Here is a 21,729-nt window from a genome sequence, read left to right as displayed (position 1 = left end):
ATAGGGAAGAAAGATGGGTCTGTGCGGTTCTGTGTAGACTACTGCAAGGTGAATGATGTGTCCGTTTTGACGCCTATCCAATGCCCCGGGTCGACGAGCTCCTGGACCGGTTGGGCAATGCTCGTTTTTTACGACACTGGATTTGACTAGGGGCTACTGGCAGATTTCCTTGTCTCCAGAGTCCAAAGAAAAAACGTCATTCTCCACTCCAGAAGGGTTATACCAATTCGTAACCCTTCCGTTCGGCTTGTGTGGTGCGCCCGCCACATTTCAGAGACTCATGGACCGGGTGCTGCGACCCCACACTGCATATGCCGCCGCCTATCTGGATGACGTCATCATCCAGGGGAACAGCTGGGCGGAACATATGCAGAGAGTGGGAGCGGTACTCGAGTCCCTGAGGCGGGTGGGGCTCACCGCCAACCCGAGTGATCCATAGGCCGGGAGCGCAGATGGCCGTGGCAGACTTCCTCTCCCGCACTCAGGCGGGGGGGTGGAGTAGGTGCGGCCGGACGATGCCCGGCCTAAGTCTGGCAGTGGAGGTATGTGGGTCGAGATTGTGATTAGCACACTGCAGGTGTAAAGATCAGCGAGACAGCGCACCCTCAGACGGGGGCGTGGCATGGGCAGGACGGCGAGACGCAGCTGGCAGGTGATTAGATTTTGCAGGTGGTACGCGTGAATCTAATCAACTGTTGTCTTTAACAGTGAACGGCCAGCGGAGGAAGAGAGAATTTTTGGAGAGACTGAAAAGTCAAGAGAGAGAGAGAGCATGATATTGGACAACAAACATTTATTAAAAACCCTGTCAAACCTGAACAACTGGCTTCCAGCGTACATCTGTGGGAACTGTGAGTAAAAGAAGCTTACAAAGTTCCTTTACCGGCACTCATTTTTTAAACGCCTGATTAACGCACACACATTTCTTTTTTTACCTTTGGGCCGTTCCGCAGCCGGGGAAACTTTTTTTCAATGTATACACATTGTGAGTGTGCATCTCTACCTTAAATTATGATCCGACACGTGATTTACGATACGATTTATGAGCAATAGTTTTTAAAACATTAAGATTTGATGCGATACGATTCAATGCAATTCGATGCAGATTGCAGCTTTGCATTGTGAAAAAAAATTTTTATGGATCGTGAATCATGTCAGAAAAAAGTACAGTGTTTTATTTTTTTTAAATATACACAGACAAAACAGGCGGTTCCTGTATTGAATATGAGCGAATCAACTTCTAGGCATTGCAATCAATAAACTTTACGAAAAGAAGATGTAATCAAAAGTTACCATGTATTTACTGTTGTTTGCTCAGGTAGCAACAATAAAATACAGAGAAAAGCAAGCTGTGCATCAAGCAGAGGCGCTTTAACACCCCAATGACACAAGCACAAGATACAAATGAGTGCCACTCTGTAAACTGAACAGCAGATTTAGTGTAGAAGCTTAAATACTTTTTAGTGCCATTCTCCTGGTTACTGTGCAGCTAGGTCTTTATCTTTAGCACAATGAACAGTGTAGCTGTTACCTTGCAAAGCTGAGGCTAGGAAGTATTTCAAATCCGTGTCCTTGTCTTGCCAGTTGGTAGTGCAGCTTTCAAAAGCTTCTTTCAGTCTCCCATTGGGTGTCGTGATGCCGTCACAATAGGTGAGTGGTCAGATTAGTCATGCTGCCGCTATCGCTACTTTCCAAACATTACAAATGGCCATACTTTTGTCCAACTGACTATTCTTTAAAAAAAAAAAAAAAAAAAAAAAAATGCAAATGTTTACCACACTTTAGATTTATTATTCGGGGGTGCATTGTTTGTAAATCTTTCGGTGCTGTGTGCCATGTTGCGTTGTTGCTGTCAGTCGCGAACGAGAACGTTACTCTCGTTTACAACATCACAGAAGTCTCGCAAGATTAGAGCGGCCATATTTTGTAGCAGAGCCAGAGGCTTGCCAATTGATGTATTCATATCTATGAATTAAAATCATTTTTGATTAGTACCAAAAGAGAGAGACAGAGCTATAGAGGCCATGTTGCGTCCACCGATGCAGTAGGTTGTGGTATGCACCTTTCAAGTCATGGCTGTAACCCGCCGGTATGCTAAAAGAAGAAGGCAGACGCCAGATTGTTTTTCTGTCTTCGCCTTCCTGCATGTGCCTGCTGCAATACTTTCAATTTAATGTTCGCTAATTTTGGCTTTTATTTCTTTACTCCGAGCTACTGTAAGCACATGCTTTAGTTTACCTGTATAGTGTCTTTATCCTGGCATGGATTAATGTTGTGGTTTTATCCATTTGTTTAGTACTTTACACCATCTTATCCTCTCTAAAACACTTTTTGGCTGTTGTTATCTTTTGTTGGCACTTTACGAACTCAAGCCATGATTGTCGTGCGCCTATTTCTGTCTTCTTGGGTGTCTCTACTTTGGAGACCAAAATGTTGGCGTACCCGCTTCACAATAGAGAACTTATTGATTGATTTCTATTTGATTGATAGTAATCAATATTTAATTGTCTACCAACCATCAAACTTTCTGACCACCACAAACCAGTTCTGTGCCCATGAAACACACAAAAAAATCATGTCCCTCAAAAAAGTGCTTTTTGTCTCAACTTCAGCTATCGTAAATACATTAAATTGATTTGAAATGTATGATTAGACTGCGATGAGGTGGCGACTTGTCCAGGGTGTACGCGCCTTCCGCCCGATTGTAGCTGAGATAGGCACCAGCACCCCCCGCGACCCCAAAGGGAATAAGCGGTAGAAAATGGATGGATGGATGATTAGACTAGTTATGTCTTTTCCATTCAAACCTCTCTACCACCACAGGGAAAACCAAAGAGCTGCAAAAGAACCTCAGGAACGGTATTGTAGACCGGCACAAGACTGGAATGAGCTAGAAGACGAGCAAAAAATTATTCACATTTTGGTTGAATGAGACTAAAATCAACTCCACTGGACTTGTTTGGATATTGCTGAATACATACCTCTCGGACAGTGTTTGGCCTCACAATAAGAAGGTCCTGGGTTCGATCCCCAGACTTTGGGTCTCTCTGTGTGGAGTTTTCATGTTTTCCCAGTGCCTGTGTGTGATACATCAGGACACTCCGGCTTCCTTCCACCTCCAAAGACATGCAACATGGCAACACTCAATTGGCCCTTGTGTGTGAATGTGAGTATGGTGTGTGAATGTGAGTATGAATGTTGTCTGCCTATCTGTGTTGTTGGCCCTGCGATGAGGTGACGACTTATCCAGGGTGTACCCCACCTTCTGCTTGAATGCAGCTGGGATAGGCTGCAGCAGCACCCCCCCACCCCGAACCTGAGAGGGACAAACGATAGAAAATGAATGACTGTAGGATATGTATATGTGAACAAAGCCCCTATACCATTATCCATCCATCTATCCATCTGTGGAGAGGCGGAGCCGACGAGCTGACAGCAGGCCAGGGCAAACGGTGGTCCTGCCCAAGATGGCGGCCAGGAGGCGGAGCATGCAGCAGAGCGGAGAGGCGGGGCACGGCGGGAGCGACACTACAGCCATCAGAGTCAGGTGCGTACACAACACACCTGTGCTCAATCCCTGCATCTTCTGCTGCAGCATAATCGTGGTAAAAGTAGGAGAGGAACCACCCAACAACAAAGACCACGAGAGTGACGAGAGCGACCCCGAGCAAGATGAGCCCCCGCAGCTGACGCAGTCACCGGACACCGAAAGGTGCGCCGCGACAAGCAGGAAGAGCCAGCGCGCTAGAAAGTGGCGTGACGGACTGGCAAGAAGTTGACATGTTTATTGAAAGAATACATCAGAGTCAAACCTGTTACGATGCGTCCTGTATCGTTCGGCACTGTAACCCACAGGAGGACGGCTGGAGACCCGTCACATCATCCATCCCTTTTCTACCGCTTGTCCCTTTCGGGGCTTTACGGTGGAAGAGGGGTTAGTGCGTCTGCCTCACAATACGAAGGTCCTGCAGTCCTGGGTTCAATCCCAGGCTAGGGATCTTTCTGTGTGTAGTTTGCATGTTCTCCCCGAGAATGCGTGGGTTCCCTCCGGGTACTCCGGCTACCTCCCACTTCCAAAGACATGCACCTGGGGATAGGTTGATTGGCAACACTAAATTGACCCTAGTGTGTGAATGTGAGTGTGAATGTTGTCTGTCTATCTGTGTTGGCCCTGTGATGAGGTGGCGACTTGTCCAGGGTGTACGCCGCCTTCCGCCGGATTGTAGCTGAGATAGGCGCCAGCGCTCCCCGCAAACCAAAAAGGGAATAAGCGGTAGGAAATGGATGGATGGATGGATGTCCCTTTCGGGGTCGCGGGGAGTGCTGCATTTGGGCAGAAGGCGAGGGTCACCATGGACCCTTATACAGTATATTATGAAAACAACAGAGAGTCTAGCAGGGTGTTATGTCCACTTCACATAGCTTTTTCAAAATGGTCGAAATTAATTGTAAAAATTAAATAAACAAATTTGTAGGCTCTCATTAGCTTACACATGGTGGCTGTGTTCAATCCTGGTCATTTAGAAAGTTCCTAATTTTTACCAGGTACATTTAGAGTGACAGTTTGGTGGAAACAAAGCAAGATTTTTCAAAATTACTGTTAATTAAGAAAATATTGGCTTCAAAAACTTCACCTAAAACTGACCTACCTGAAACTATGCAGCGTTAAAATCATCTTAATACTTTATTGTGTGCTAATCTGGCCACTGGAACCATTTTTAAAAGGGTAAAATGACTGCTATCTTGTTAAATTACCTCTAAGTGTGAAGAAAATCCCCTACTGTATATCTTATACATACTTGTAGCCAGCTTAGTTAGTTCCGGTGAACTTAGTACTGTAGCGGCACAGAAACAATAACGGTGGCGGACAGCAGAGGCCGCTGTTCTCCCTTATGTCTATCTTGAAGTTGCTGCCATTTAATCGAAATGGACCAAAGTTACATTCTTAGGGACAAAAAGTAAGTTGTTTGCAAATAAGAATACATTCAAAGTGAAATAAAATTATCATCAAGAGAATCGAAATTGGTTTTGGAAGAAACAGCATGTGTCCATAGTTCCGCACCCTGGCTGTCTGTGGCGAGGGTCCTCGATTTGGCCCCCAAGTCATGTCTTAATATTCCATATATTAATCTTGAAATTAATGATCACACTAGTTTTGTCTATTTTTGCACATAGGAGCCAAAGTGAATCAAATCAGTAAATGAAATTGTATTTATGTATATAATAATCACAAATGCCTCAAAGGCCCTCACAAACTATGACATCCTGGATTTAAAGCCACTTCCGGGCAAAACAAACTAAAAAAAAAAAAACCTGGATGGGGAAAAAGAAGAACTCTTGAGAAGGGACTGCAGATATAGGGACCCCCCCTTCCAGGTATACTCCCCGGGCAAGAGAGGGGGTACACAGCAGAAAAGCGGAAAATCAACTGGTCTAGAAAAGGGGTCTGTTTAAAAGCTAGAGTATATAAGTTACTTTTAAGGGGGGGCTTGAATTCCCCAACTGAGGTAGCATCTTTAACTGTTGCAGGGAGGGCATTCCAGAATACTGGATTCAAATTAAAAATGCTCTAAAGCCTGCAGACTTTTTAGGGCTTTGGGGGTCACTAAAAAGCCAGCATTTTTGGAACATGGATGGACAGAATTTAGGGTACAAAACAATCAGCAAGATAAGATGGCGCTAAACCGTTTAGAATTGTTTTACGTATGTAACCATATCTTAAAATGGCACCCTAAGTGTACCAGGAGGCAGTGTGCAGCTCATTCCAGCGTGGAATATGATCCCGCTCTCTTGAACTGCATGGTCAAAAGTCTAGCAGCCAGTTGGGGAGACAAGAACATAATAAGTTACAGTAATCAAGACAAGACGTAACAAACTCATGCATAATGATCCCCGCATCATGGATGGACAAAATGGGAAAGATTTTAGCAATATTACATTCTTAATCTGCAGCTTAAAGGGGGGAAAAAGGTCAACAATAATGCCAAAAATTGCTTTGGGCAATTGTTTTGTTGTCGATATTCAAAGTGGTGTCCCTAAGACCTAGACCTGCTAGACCTACTTTTGTCTAGCAGGACCGATAATCAACATCATCGTTTTCTTGGCATTAAGTATAGCAAAAAGTCAAAGGCAGTCATTTTTAAATTTCATTCTGCCTCCAGATGGGGCAGCTCGATGCCACATGGTTTAGTGCATGTGCCTCACAATACGAAGGTTCTGGGATCTTTCTGTGTATAGTTTGCATGTTCTCCCCGTGACTGTGTGGGTTCGCCCCACCTCCAAAGACATGCACCTGGGGATAGAATTTTTGCCAGCACTAAATTGGCCCTAGTGTGTGAATGTGAGTGTGAATGTTGTATATCTGTGTTGGCCCTGCGATGAGGTGGCGATTTGTACCCCGCTTACCGCCCGAATACAGCTGAGATAGGCTCCAGCACCCCCGAAAGGGACAAATGGTAGAAAATGGATGCATGGATGGATGGATCCCTCTAGAATCTAGAATGCTGGTCAGCTTTAGGGCCATGTAAAGTTGGGTGTCAATAGCATAACAGTGAACGCTAAAACCATATTTGCATATGATGAAGATGAAAATGGTACCAAAGTCTTGTGGGACTCTGCATGTTACCTTAAAGGTGCCCTATTATGCAAAACCAACTTTTTTTTTACCTGCATGTGTGTATTAGGGATCTGCATAAGTCCCAAAACGGTGAAATCAAACCGTGGGCATATTGCACAGATATTCCTCAAACAATTTTGCCTTCTTTCCTAGCTCCTCCAAACAGTCCGTTTGGAATTTTGTTCAAGTGTGACGTTTTGTTTAAGTGTGACGTCAGCGGATTATCAATATATGGGAGACATTCCTACGTGGTCATCTGATAACCTCTCAATGCAGGAGAGTGGGGCAGACCAGAAAAGAGTGACAGCGGATCAACTGGTCTAAAAAGGGGTCTATTTAGAGGCTAGAGTTGACAAATGATGGGACTTAAAATGCTTTTACTGACGTAGCATCTGTTACTGTTCCAGACTGCATTCCAGACTACTGGAGGCCGAATAGAAAATGTTCTAAAGCCCGCAGACTTTTTCGGGGCTCTGGGAATCACAAATAAGCCGGAGTTCTTTTAACGCAGATTTCTTGCCAGGACATATGGTACAATGCAATTAGCAAGATAGGATGGAGCTGGACCATTTAGTATTTTACAAGTAGGTAGTAAAACCTTAAAGTCACATTTTGAGTGCACAGTAAGCAAGTTTATGTGAGCCAGTATAGGCGTAAACTTTCTTGTCTAGAAGCAGCATTTTGTACCAACTGTAATCTTTAAAGCTAGACATTGAGACACCGGAAAATAATACATTACAGTAATTGAGATGAGACGTAACAAACGCATGAATAATGGTCTAAGCGTCAGTGGTGGACAAAATGGGACGAATTTTTGCGATATTACGGAGATGATAGAAGGCTGTTTTAGTAACACTCTAAATGTGTGACTCAAATGAGAGAGTTGGGTCAAAGATAATATCCTGAGATTATTTACCGAGTCGCTTTGCGTAGTTGCTGAAACTGGACTGAAAGGGTTCACAGAGATTGTTAAACGCTAAGAGTTCATTTCGCTGCTGTGCATCAATTTTTTCGAGGATTTTCATGATAAAGAGAAGGTGAGACACTGGCCGGTAGTTTATCATGAGGTCAGAATCGAGGTTAGGTCTTTTGAGCAGATGATGACTAACCGCTTTTTGGAATGCTAGCAAAACAGTAACTGAGGAAAGTGATAAGTTAATAATAGTAGGCAATGATGGTCCTAATATTACAAACAGCTCCTTGGTAGTTTCCCAGAAAGTGGGTCAAGTAAACATGTTGTTTGTTTTGTCCCATTTACAAGTCGCAGGAGTTCTTCTAATGTTACATCTTCAAAAAGAGAGAGAGATTATTTTGGAGGGCAAGATCTGTTATACATACATTCCCTAACCAAACAAGAATAACAAACACATTTCTGGAGAACAGTGGCTCTGTAACACATTATAAACGCAACATAAGAGTTCCCCAGAATTCCAATGCATCCATGACTCTTGGCTATATTATACACACGCCCCCAACCCCGCCCACCTCAACCGACGCACGGAGAGAGGGGGGGGGGTTTGGTGCTAGCGGGTGTATAATATAGCCAAGAGTCATGGATGCATGGCATTATGGGTCATTCTTATTTTGCGTTTATAATGTGTTACAGAGCCAATGTTCTCCAGAAATGTGTTTGTAATTCTTGTTTGGTTAGGGTTCGCAGAGTGTGGCGCATAAGAGTGTGGCGCATAAGAGTGTTAAAATTGTTTTATATCACAACCATTAGTGTGATCTGTATGGCTGTGTAACAAGACCTCTGGTTTACAAACGAAAAAGGCAAAAAAAAAACTTTTCCACCATTGTGACAATGACGGCAGGGGAAGTGTCACAAATTCGATCCGGCGGTTAAAGTAAGCATGCGCTAATAAATTTGGGAAGTGAGTTTTACCCGGCAGTAATTCAAGGCAGGCGCATAATACATATCCGTCGGCTGTTCAAGGAAATGCGGTAATCACAGTGAAAAGTTACATCGTACTAAATATATTTGAGATCCGAAAGGTTCCCCATTCATAAAGTGATACATTTTTATTAGATTTTTTTATACTTTTAACACTTAAATTTTAAGATCAACTTCCGATATATGTATCTGTCGATTTTAAGTTTGAACTATTATTTTGTTTGTTTTATGCTCTTTTGTCGAAACTTTGATGTTTTTATATGGCAACCACACAACATATACAATATTTTTTCCACATAAAACATTTTAAAGTGGTAATCTTTAAGTAATAATTCATGAAAAAAATGTGTCCTTTTTTTTTTGGAGCAGTGGGAAAAAAAGAAAAAGACAAAAGGAACAAAAAAACTGCCTGCATGGCAGCTTTGTGTCAACATTGCTACTTTTTGTCATTAGATTTCACCTCATTCCACTTTTTTTAAATGTTTTTTTTTTTTTTCCCCCAATTTTTGCAGAATGTGTGGCGGGCCGATAAACGATTAGCTGCGGGCCGCAAATGGCCCCCGAGCTGCACTTTGGACACCCCTGAGCTAAGGTAAGCCATGTTTATAAGTTATTCAATCAATCAATCAATGTTTATTTATATAGCCCTAAATCACAAATGTCTCAAAGGACAGAACAAACCATAAGTTATTAAATTATCATTCCATACTTGATGGAAAACCTCAAGTTTAGTCAGACACCATGTGCGTTCCAGCTTTCTTTATCATAGTTTAAGAGCTCTGGTTTCTTCGTCTTTTAGGTGCCTTTTTTACATTTAGCGGTGCTATATGGTCAATGGCGTTGCGCAGGGCATCGCTGAAGTTGGCCATGATTCTGTTGGCGTTTGGCTGTTTTTAAAGGGAGCAAGAAATGGTTTGAAAATATGTCGTGATTGCATGATTGCATATGTCACGACTGTAAATGTGGCAATACCCCTGACTAGAACTAGATCTAAAGTGTTATCGCTGCGATGCGTGGGTTCATGTATTATTAGTGCAAGACCACAACTTTCGATTATAGGCTGAAGCGCCACACTTGAAGGATCTAACGCAGGGGTCAGCAACCCTAAATGTTAAAAGTGCCATATTGGACCAAAAATTAAAAATACAAATCTGTCTAGAGTCGCAAAAAATTAAAAGCCTTGTATGAGTCTTATAATAAAGGCAACATGTTAGCTATACTGCTAACGTGTCACAGGCTAATGCAAATCTTCATTGACAGACATGTTGAAATGCAATATGTTTAAGACATTGGAAAACATTAGTAAAAACAGAGGCTTCTCAGAGGGTGAGATGAATCCTGGAAATGACTGGTATAGAATGACCAAAGGCATAGATGTGTGTGCTCATGTTAAAGGGGGGTCCCTTCCAAGGTTTCTCATTGTTCCCATTGGGTTATTTTTTTTCTTACCCTCATGTGAGATCTGATGTCGTTGTGGCTTGTGCAGCCCTTTGAGACATTTGTAATCAAGGGCCATATAAGTAAACTTCGATTGATTGACCTGCTGATCGATAGTACTGGCCTGGTCTTAATTGTATCGAAACAGTACCAACATTTGTATCGAGCCTAGTGTTTATACATTCCTGAAATATGCATGGGTAAATCGCAATCCACCAAAGGATCATTTTTGACAATCTACTGGAAAAAAACAACTGACTTTCCACTTACTGAAACTGTTGACCTGGCTGATAGGAGCTTGTGAGAGCATGGGAGGGGTGCAGTGGAATGAGTCTACGTCTGGATCATTCCTCATTTCAGGAATGTTCGCAGGTTTACTTTCCAGCATTGCTGACGTCAGGAGCGGCCTTGGATTGAAAACAGTCTGCTTAGAACAAAAATGACATGAAGTTGGCTTTTATGATTACATGTGTTACTGTAAATAGTCTATTCTCTCAATGACATTTTCAAATTACAGAATTTTAAACTGTTTTCCATCGAATCAGTGACAAGGATATTTCTGTAAAATGTGAACAAAATTTGTAAAAAAAAAAAAATGGCCGCCATCTACCAAAATTTCTCTTAAACTATTGACTATTTGTCTAACAAATATGAGAGAAGGCTGTGATGAGCTGGCAACTTGTCCAGGATGTACCCGGGCTTCCGCCCGAATGCAACTGGGATAGGCTCCAGCACCCTCCGCGCCCCGGAGGGGTACAAGTGGTAAAGAATGGATGGATGGATGAATAGTAGAAGGTTCTGAGTCTACATATTGCTCTGTTTTGAAGAGAACTGGAAAAGCACTCAAAGAGTGCACACCTCTGCAAGGCCCTACATCCCCATAAAAAAAAAGTTATGGATCCAGATCAGATCCGGATAAGTCCCAAAATCTATTGACTTGTCCCATATATTATTACACTTTTTGAGAAATCTACAGCGGAATGAAAGAAACAGTAAACGGTCTTGTCAGTTATCCACTGACATTGTCTCTCTACACCAGTTCTCAAATAGTGAGGCACGTGTGATATGCTTTATCAGTATCCTACTTCTAACGCCGTGCACTGTGCACTACAAAACATGATCAATGTAGCCATTAATCCTGACTTCCTCATTTTGATTGAAAAAATAATAATAATCAGCACAAATTGTTTTATTATTTTTTGTTTTTTCTGTAAAGTGTTTTATATATTGTTAATGTTGCTGATCGACGTGAATATCGTTTTATTATTAATTTAGTTTATTTAATTAAATTTTTCAGAATCAAAAGGGTCGAGTTGGTCACAAATGTTTATAGTTTAAATAAGTATTAAAACATGTTTTAAATTTCAGGCAAATAATGCACTTTATATATTTTCTGTTACAGACTAAAAAAATTAGTTAATAAAGTTATCCCTTGTTGGAAGTTGATTTATAATTCTTAATTTTTTCATTTTTTATTATGTTTTGTTGTGCAATAAGGATACAATGCTATGCAGAGGTGTACTTATAAACAATTTAATAGACAAATGATAGAATTTGTAGTGGCGGAAAGTGAGGCGGGGACAAAATATTTTGTTCTTACTTGGGGTGCGTGAGAGAAAATAATTGAGACGCACTGCTCTACACACAAACACACGCACACACACACACACACACACACACACACGCACACGCACACACACACTGAAAGAGAAAAACGTAAACGTAGGGTGAAGTAGGAAAAATTATCCGGCTCTGGCCAAAAATCTAATTAGTTGTACATTCCATTTGGAAATTTCCTGAAAGGCTTATGTAAATCCACTTTTTGTGTTATTTTGTTAACTAACTTACAGACAAATAAAAACACGGCAATTATTACATAAATTCCTGGCTGAAGTAACAACTTTTTTACCTACTTACTTTTATCTCTCCAGTAGTTTTGTACACTAGAAGGGGCGTTATACATGCTGATAGTATATATGTAATGTAGTAACAGGCACATTCATAATAACATGTAATATTTAAGTATTTTGGAAAACCGAGGTAAAATAACAGACTAATATGCCAACAAAAAAAGTGGACTTTGAAATAAACAGGAAGTTATACAAAACCAAAGGGGTCTCTTTTGGATCAAGTGATCAATCTTCTGTATTGTTTTGAACAGTATAAACAGCAGAATAAATTATATTTATACTTGAATGAAGATAGGTTTTAAGAATCGGCCATAAAGTTAAAAACATTTGGGCAAATAAACAATATGCAGTGCATTGGAAACTACAGTTGTCCAAGTGGACATGCAAGCAGAGTAGGAATAAGCAAAGGGTTGATGTTGTCCGTGCGCATCAGATAGCACCTTAAAACAGAATCCACACTTCAACTTTTTCAATCAAGAGAGCCAAGAGAACTCCTTATCATTTACAGCAACTTACCTTACGTAACTATAAAACAAATAACACATCTTAAAATCAGCTATTTCCACAATCAAGCTGCAGAGAGCCCTCTGCAAAGACTTCACAAGAGGGCCACACATTGTACAAGGTGTCTCTTACAGTAGGTCTGTAATGTATACATGTAATATGCATATAGTACATTACACAACAAGGGTTTTGTTTCATTAGTTACTCCTAAAAAAATCCAATCAATTCATTATTGACAAATATTAATAACCATTAGGGCATTCAAAAGTAAAGAGTTAACTCATGTGATTAATCACAAAACATGATCACATCAATCATGCATACACTCAATTTATTTAGGTTTGCAGTGCAAAGATGATCGAGGAGTCTCAGACTGGTGCAAATTTAACTTCAAAATACCAGGATCTTCAGCTCTCACTGGATTGGTACACATCCCAGTGTGAAGCGACTGGGATGAGAGTCAATACCTCCAAGTAAGAGTCCATGGTTCTCGCCCAGAAAAGGGTGGAGTGCCATCTCCGGGTTGGGGGGGAGACCCTGCCCCAAGTGGAAGAGTTCAAATACCTCTGCGTTTTGTTCACAAGAGATGGAAGAGTGGATTGTGAGATCGACAGGCGGATCAGTGGGGCCTCTTCAGTAATGCGGATGTTGTATCGATCAGTTGTGGTAAAGAAGGAGCTGAGCCGAAAGGCAAAACTCTCAATTTACAGGTCGATCTACGTTCCTATCCTCACCTATGATCATGAGTTCTGGGTTATGACCGAAAGGACAAGATCACGGGTATAAGCGGCCGAAATGAGTTTCCTCCGCCGGGTGGCGCCAAACGCCTCCTTAGGGAGGTGTTTAGGGCACGTTCGGAGGCTACGGGGAAGACCCAGGACATGTTGGGAAGACTATGTCTCCCGGCTGGCCTGGGAACGCCTCGGGATTTCCCGGGAAGAGCTGGACGAAGTGGCTGGGGAGAGGGAAGTCTGAGCTTCCCTGCTTAGGCTGCTGCCCCCGTGACCCGACCTCGGATAAGCTGAAGAAGTTGGATGGATGGGTGGATATATTATTAGTATTCATCAAATTAATTATAATGTCTTTATCATAGCACTGCTTTATTGTATGTAAATGTATTTTTGATTAATTTTTGGAAGTCCTTTCTTTGCAGTATATTTCATTAGTATTATTTTTTGTAATCGGTCTCACCTAATCCTTGATTATAACTATTGTGATTAACACATGGTTTTACATCATTTGACAAGGTTTATCCTGTTAAACTGGAAGTAGGTTGGAAATAACTAATCATGTTTGAATACCATTAAAACCAAGAGTTATAATATTAATTTAAGTGTTAATATTTTCCTCTGTAGTGGAAAAGTTGGGCCCCGAGGTCAAAAAGGTTCAAAGCAGGGCCACGCCTTAACCAGGAATTGACAAATACCATGGTTTAAAAAAAATGGTGGTCCAAGAGGAGCTCTGAAAGGCTGAAATGATGTGTATCCCTGCATCATATGAATATATTACTTTGAGCAACACAATTAGTTTCCAGAATAACAAAAGCTTTCATTGTGGTTTAACTATCACGTGTTATATTATCTAACATCTTTGAAAATCAGCCTAATTTTGTAACAGTCCACTTTTTTATTAAAATGCTAACGTTTAGTGTTCGTTACATTGCCAAAATAACTATTATAAACATGACAGGTTATGTGGACATAAAAGAGGAAAAAAGTTTACTTCGTATGCTTTGCAATAATCCTTTTTCTAACCTATACTTGCGTTTAGCTTTATTTTCTACAAACTTAGTCTTGAATCACAAACACCAACACTTACTCAGTGTTGAAGATTTTAAGACATTGGAAGAACAAAACAATCATTTACTGTAAACGACTACTTTTTTTGCTATTATTACAAACGGAAAGTGTCACGCATGCAGCATAAACAAGCAGGTACGCGCATGCGCACTCGGGTACTTTTCATTGGTAGTCTGAATGGTGATTGCGTCATCTCGTCAACGGAGCTTAGTTTTGCTCCATATGCCAAATATGGTCAAATGTTTCCATCTAGTGGACAAAAGTAACAAGTATCCAGTACAAGACAAATAATTAAGTTAAAGTACCTCTCTGATTGTCACACACACACGAGGGGTGGCGAAATTATTCTCTGCATTTGATCATCACCCTTGATCGCCCCCTGGGAGGTGAGGGGAGCAGTAAGCAGCAGCAGTGGCAGTGCCCAGGAATCATTTTTGGTGATTTCACCCCCAATTCCAACCTTGATGCTGATTATAACTCAATCCATCCATCCACCCATTTCCTACCGCTAATCCCTTTCAATCCATCAATCAATTTTTTACTGCTTGTCCACACTCGGCACTGAGAAAATGCGCACTGTTTTCAGGTATACTGTAGGACAGTGGTTCTCAAATGGGGGTACGCGTACCCCTGGGGGTACTTGAAGGTATGCCAAGGGCTATGTGAGATTTTTTTTTTAAATATTCTAAAAATAGCAGCAATTCAAAAGTCCTTTATAAATATATTTATTGAATAATACTTCAACAAAATATGAATGTATGTTCATAAAGTGTGAAAAGAAATGCAACAATGCAATATTCAGTGATGACAGATAGATTTTTTGTGGACATGTTCCATAAATATTGTTGTTAAAGATTTGTTTTTTTGTGAAGAAATGTTTAGAATGAAGTTGATGAATCCAGATGGATCTGTATTACAATCCCCAAAGAAAGCACTTTAAGTTGATAATTATTACTATGCGTAAAAATCTTTATTTATAATTGAATCACTTGTTTATTTTTCAACAAGTTTTTAGTTATTTTTATATCTTTTTTTCCAAATAGTTGAAGAAAGACCACTACAAATGAGCAATATTTTGCACTGTTGTACAGTTTAATAAATCAGAAGTTGATAACATAGTGCTGTATTTTACTTCTTTATCTCTTTTTTTTTCAACCAAAAATTCTTTGCTCTGATTAGGGGGTACTTGAATTAAAAAAATGTTCACACTGAAAAAAGGTTGAGAACCACTGCTGTAGGAAATGAAATGGTAAAATATTTTATAAATACACAATGTTGTCCAAATTCAAGTTGATTTTCTTCTCTTCCGAAGAATATTTAAAGGAAACATTTTTGGAGGGGTTTTCGTGTTACTATCCCCAAAATGACTTATCCAAAATGGTAGTGTCTTAGGAAAGTTACACCCCAACCCCGCCCCCAATTATTTTTTTTAATGCCATTTTATGTCATTATAAAACATTTAACAATTCGAAAGCTAAAATAACATCCAACTACATATTTATTCAATTGAGTAAAAAAAAAAAAAACATGCCAGGAAAATATAAACTCTTAGCCTTAAAGGCCTACTGAAACCCACTACTTCCGACCACGCAGTCTGATAGTTTATACATCAATGATGAAATATTAACATTGCAACACATGCCAATACGGCCTTTGTAGTTTACTAAATTGCAATTTTAAATTTCCCGCGAGTTTCTTGTTTAAAACGTTGCGTAATGATGACGCGTACGTGTGACGTCATGGACTGTAAGGAAATATTAGCGCTGCACCAAACACGCCTAAAAGTCGTCTCTGTTCATGGCGTAATTACAAAGTATTTTGGACATCTGTGTTGCTGAATCATTTGCAATTTGTTCATTTAGTAATGGAGACTATAAAGAACAATGGTGTTGGTGGAAAGTGGTGGATTGCAGCTGTCTTTAGCACTGAGACACAGCCGGTGTTTCTTTGTTTTTTGTGAAGCTTTAACACACAGCGGTCAAGCAAACATGTTTTCTCTACGTCAACCAGCAATTTTTTTGGATGGGGAAATTGTGATATATATCTTACCAAAGAAATCATTGGATTATTCGTCGTCCTGCAGCAACTGTTTAAAAGGCAGCTGTGAGCTTGGCTCCTCGGCTTCTCTCTGAGACACTTCGTGTTCACCGCAGCCATCCGACCTCGAAGTATGTCTTTACAATCTTTAAAATCTCACTAAAACACTATTAAAACAATAAGCAGATAAGGGATCTTTCAGAAATATCTTAGTAAATGTGTCTAATTACATCTGAAACGCTCACACTGCCACCGCCCTGAGCCGTCACGTTTTTTTTCTTTTTGTTTTTTTTCTTTCTAGTCCTTCACTATCGATATCCTAATTCACGATATCTTTCATCCTCGCTCAAATTAATGGGGAAATTGTCGCTTTCTCGGTCCGAATTGCTCTTACTGCTGGTGGCTCCCATTAAAAACAATGTTAATATGTGTGGAGCCCTGCAACTCGTGACGTCATGCGCACATACTTCCGGTAAAGGCAGGGCTTTTCTATTAGCGACCAAAAGTTGCAAACTTTACCGTCGATGTTCTCTACTAAATCCTTTCAGCAAAAATATGGCAATATCGTGAAATGATCAAGTATGACACATAGAATGGACCTGCTATTCCCGTTTAGATAAGAAAATCTCAGTTCAGTAGGCCTTTAAAATTGTGTCACAATAGCAAACCGCTTGTTTTGTAGGTCCAAGTGTTTTACATATTGTGCTACCAAGATATAGTCGCTGATCAATTTGAAAGTATTATTAGGGCCCAAGCATATGTTACTTCATTTTTAAACTATTACATAACATCTATACAACAAATGTTGTCACAGCCACGTTCACACTCAGTACACTGTGTACACTTACTGAAGTGTGCTGACTCAGACGTCAAGAATTCCTAAAAAATGTACAACGCTATGTCTGTATGTACATAAAGAAGCCACAAGGGGGCAATAGCGGCTAACACAGTTACGATGATGTCCCAACGGTACTAAAGATGTTTAGACTACAAATTGTAATATTCATCCCATCCATCCATCCATCCATTTTTCTGACGCTTGTCCCTCTCGGGGAATTTAGTGTTGTTGGTACCTACACAGTACTTGAAATCTCAACTACTGTACAAACATAACATTGGAAATGTACTCATTCCTCACAGATATATTAAACTATGTTGTATAACTTAAAGTGCAAGTTAAATCAAGTCAAGATTAAAATGTGAGATTTTTTTACTTACTTTATTAATCCCCAAGGAGAAATAAATATGAACACGACTATCTTTTAATGTTTTTTTAATTATTATAATCTGCTACCTATTAACAAAATCATTCAGAACTTAGTGTAGATTGTTGTGTGCAAAGAGTAACAGACCAAGTATTCCAGTCAATCAGCCTACATCATGGCTTTTCAACTGCGGTATATAACTAAATACATTTTTTTTAAAAACAGCCATTCGTTTGTTTTGATTTTGCTTACTTATTTGGCACCGTTGACCTAATTGTTATTACAAATAAATAAATGTTATTACAAATAAATTTATTTGTAATTGTTATTACAAAAAAATGTAATATAAATTAACCCTTTGCTGACTGTTTTGCTATTTTCAAACGTTCTTATATTGTTGTTTTATGTTGCATTTGTGTTGTAATTATATTGTAATATATCATTGAATTGTTGGAAAAATGTGTTTTTTATTTTGTTTGCCTCAAATATTTGTCCTGAGTTTTATTGTGATCAACTAATTAAAGATAAACATTTACCTTATCCCCTATCTTGCAAAATATGAGTTTTTTCTTTTATTCTATTTACATATTTAACTTTTTTTGAGGGTATATATATATATATATATATATATATATATATATATATATATATATATATTATATATATATTTATATATACAGTATATTCAGTGGGGCAAAAAAGTATTTAGTCAGCCACCGATTGTGCAAGTTCTCCCACTTAAAATGATGACAGAGGTCAGTAATTTTCATCATAGGTACACTTCAACTGTGAGAGACAGGAATTCACATTGTAAGAATTTTAAAGAATTTATTTGTAAATTATGGTGGGGAATAAGTATTTGGTCACTTCAAACAAGGAAGCTCTTTGGCTCTCACAGACCTGTAACTTCTTATTAAAGAAGCTCTTCTGTCCTCCAATCGTTACCTGTATTAATGGCACTTGTTTGAACTTGTTATCTGTATAAAAGACACCTGTCCACAGCCTCAAACAGTCAGACTCCAAACTCCACTATGGCCAAAATGGATACATGGATGATACACCAGAGGATTTGGAGAATGTCATGTGGTCAGATGAAACCAAAATATAACTTTTTGGTATAAACTCAACTCGTCGTGTTTGGAGGAAGAAGAATACTGAATTGCATCCCAAGAACACCAACCATACTGTGAAGCATGGGGGTGGAAACATGCTTTGGGGCTGTTTTTCTGCTAAGGGGGACAGGACAATTGATCCGTGTTAAGGAAAGAATGAATGGGGACATGTATCGTGAGATTTTAAGCCAAAACCTCCTTCCATCAGTGAGAGCTTTGAATGGTTGACCAAATACCTACTTTCCACAATAATTTACAAATAAATTCTTTAGAATTCCTACAATGTGAATTCTTGGATTTTTTTTCCACATTCTGTCTCTCACAGTTGAAGTGTACCTATGATGAAAATTACAGACCTCTGTCATCATTTTAAGTGGGAGAACTTGCACAATCGATGGCTGACTAAATACTTTTTTGCCCCACTGTAAAAAAAATAAAAAATAAAAAAAAATTTATAAAAAAAAAATATATATATATTCATATATGTGTATATATATATGTATATATATATATACATATACATATATATATATATACATATATATATATATATATATATATGTATACACATATATATGTATACACACATATATGTGTGTGTGTGTGTGTGTATACGTATATATATATATATATATATATATATATATATATATATATATATATATAGATAGGCGCCAGCGCCCCCCCGCGACCCCAAAGGGGAATAAGCGGTAGAAAATGGATGGATATATATATATATATATATATATATATATATATATATATATATATATATATATATATATATATATATATATATATATATATATTATATATATATTTCTTCAAACCCCGTTTCCAAATGAGTTGGTAAATTGTGTTAGATGTAAATATAAACGGAATACAATGATTTGCAAATCATTTTCAACCCATATTCAGTTGAATATGCTACAAAGACAACATATTTGAAACTGGTAAACATTTTTTTTTTTTTGAAAATAATCATTAACTTTAGAATTTGAGGCCAGCAACACAGGACAAAGAAGTTGGGAAAGGTGGCAATAAACACTGATAAATTTGAGAAATTCTCATCAAACAGTTATTTGGAACATCTCACAGGTGTGCAGGCTAATTGAGAACAGTTGGGTGCAATGATTGGGTATAAAAGCAGCTTCCATGAAAAGCTAAGTAATTCACAAACAAAGATGGGGCGAGGGTCACCAATTTGTAAGCAAATTGTCGAACAGTTTTAGAACAACATTTCTCAACGAGCTATTGGAAAGAATTTAGGTATTTTACCATCTACGGTCCATAAAATCATCAAAAGGTTCAGAGAATCTGGAGAAATCACTGCACGTAAGCAATGATATTACGGACCATTGATCCCTCAGGCGGTACTGCATCAAAAACCGACATCAGTGTGTAAAGGATATCACCACGTGGGCTCAGGAACACTTCATTAAACAACTGTCAGTAACTACAGTTGGTCGCTACATCTGTAAGTGCAAGTTAAAACTCTGCTATGCAAAGCAAAACCCATCTATCAACAACACCAAGGAACGCCGCTGGCTTCGCTGGGCCCAAGCTCATCTAAGATGGACTGATGAAAATTGGAAAAGTGTTCTGTGGTCTGAAAAGTCCACATTTCAAATTATATTTGGAAACTGTGGACATGGTGTCCTCCGGAATAAAGAGGAAAATAACCATTCAGATTGTTATGGGCGCAAAGTTCAAAAGCCAGCATCTGTGATGGTATGGGGGTAAATTAGTGCCCAAGGCATGGGTAACTTACACATCTGTGAAGGCACCATTAATGCTGAAAGGTCCATACAGGTTTTGGAGCAACATATGTTGTCATCCAAGCAACGTTATCATGGACGCCCCTGCCTTTTTCAGCGAGACAATGCCACGCCACGAGCTACAACGGCGTGGTTTCGTAGTAAAAGAGAGGGGGTACTTTCCTGGCCCGCCTGCAGTCCAGACCTGTCTCCCATCGAAAATGTGTGGCGCATTATGAAGCGTAAAATACGACAGCGGAGACCCCGGACTGTTGAACAACTGAAGCTCTACATAAAACAAGAATGGGAAAGAATTTCACTTTCAAAGCTTCAACAATTAGTTTCCTCAGTTCCCAAAAGTTTATTGAGTGTTGTTAAAAGAAAAGGTGATGTAACATAGTGGTGAACATGCCCTTTCCCAACTACTTTGGCACGTGTTGCAGCCATGAAATTCTAAGTTAATTTATAATTTGCAAAAAAAAAAAAGTTTAGGAGTTTGAACATCAAATATCTTGTCTTTGTAGCATATTCAACTGAATATGGGCTGAAAATGATTTGCAAATCATTGTATTCTGTTTATATTTACATCTAACACAATTTCCCAACTCATGTGAATTATATTTGAAGTGAATTATATTTATATAGCGCTTTTTCTCTAGTGACTCAAAGGGCTTTACATAGTGAAACCCATTATCTAATTTACATTTAAACCGGTGTGGGTGGCACTGGGAGCAGGTGGGTAAAGTGTCTTACCCAAGGACACAACGGCAGTGACTAGGATGGCAGAAGCGGGGATCGAACCTGCAACCCTCAAGTTGCTGGCACAGCTGCTCTACCAACCGAGCTATACCGCCCCTCATATGGAAACAGGGTTTGTATTATATATATATATATATAAATATGTGTGTGTGTGTGTATATGTGTATGTAAATATATATGTATACATATGTATATATACTGTATACGTATATACAGTACATATATATATATGTATGTATATATTTAAGAAATACCCCCAGGTTAACCCGAGGGGGGGGGGGGATGAGTTCCCCAGCAGGACGGACCCAACGTTGACGACTTTAGCAAAACGGCTTGACAACAATGACACCCTTAAGATGCATCCGTGGCAAAGGCCTCAAGAACGAGCGTGGCCTAAAAATCCATCAGGGTCGAATAAGATGCTTGGTGCAGGAGATTGACACACAGCGCACAGAACCGAGTCCTGGTGAGACGACCGAGGAGCCTGACCGGGAGACAACCCACAGAGCCCAGAACCTCCATGTGATAAACCCTCCAGCTCCCAGCAAAGTAATTAAGCAGCCTCGTATCAAGTGGCCTCCTACAAGCCAACACAAAGTGTGGCACCATTTCGACCAGCACACAGCCAGAATCATCCAATCAAGAGCCAAAGGGAATGTCGACAGACGGCTTCAGACCATGACCATCATAATTTTTTCT

General features: G+C 39.5%; 1 long non-coding RNA gene across 1 annotated transcript in view; it reads left to right on the top strand.

Moving 5' to 3' along the window:
* The first annotated feature begins 297 nt into the window (after nt 1-297).
* Nucleotides 298-21,729, top strand: part of LOC133564945 (uncharacterized) — an 83,223-nt gene continuing 61,791 nt past the window's right edge. The window contains exons 1-3 of the long non-coding RNA XR_009809380.1: nt 298-652; nt 709-851; nt 9,023-9,102. This is a non-coding gene — a long non-coding RNA (uncharacterized LOC133564945). The remainder of the gene's footprint in view (nt 653-708; nt 852-9,022; nt 9,103-21,729) is intronic.

This window comes from Nerophis ophidion, linkage group LG13 (assembly GCF_033978795.1).
Source record: "Nerophis ophidion isolate RoL-2023_Sa linkage group LG13, RoL_Noph_v1.0, whole genome shotgun sequence".
NCBI lineage: Eukaryota > Metazoa > Chordata > Actinopteri > Syngnathiformes > Syngnathidae > Nerophis > Nerophis ophidion.
This window is presented reverse-complemented; position numbering and strand designations above follow the sequence as displayed.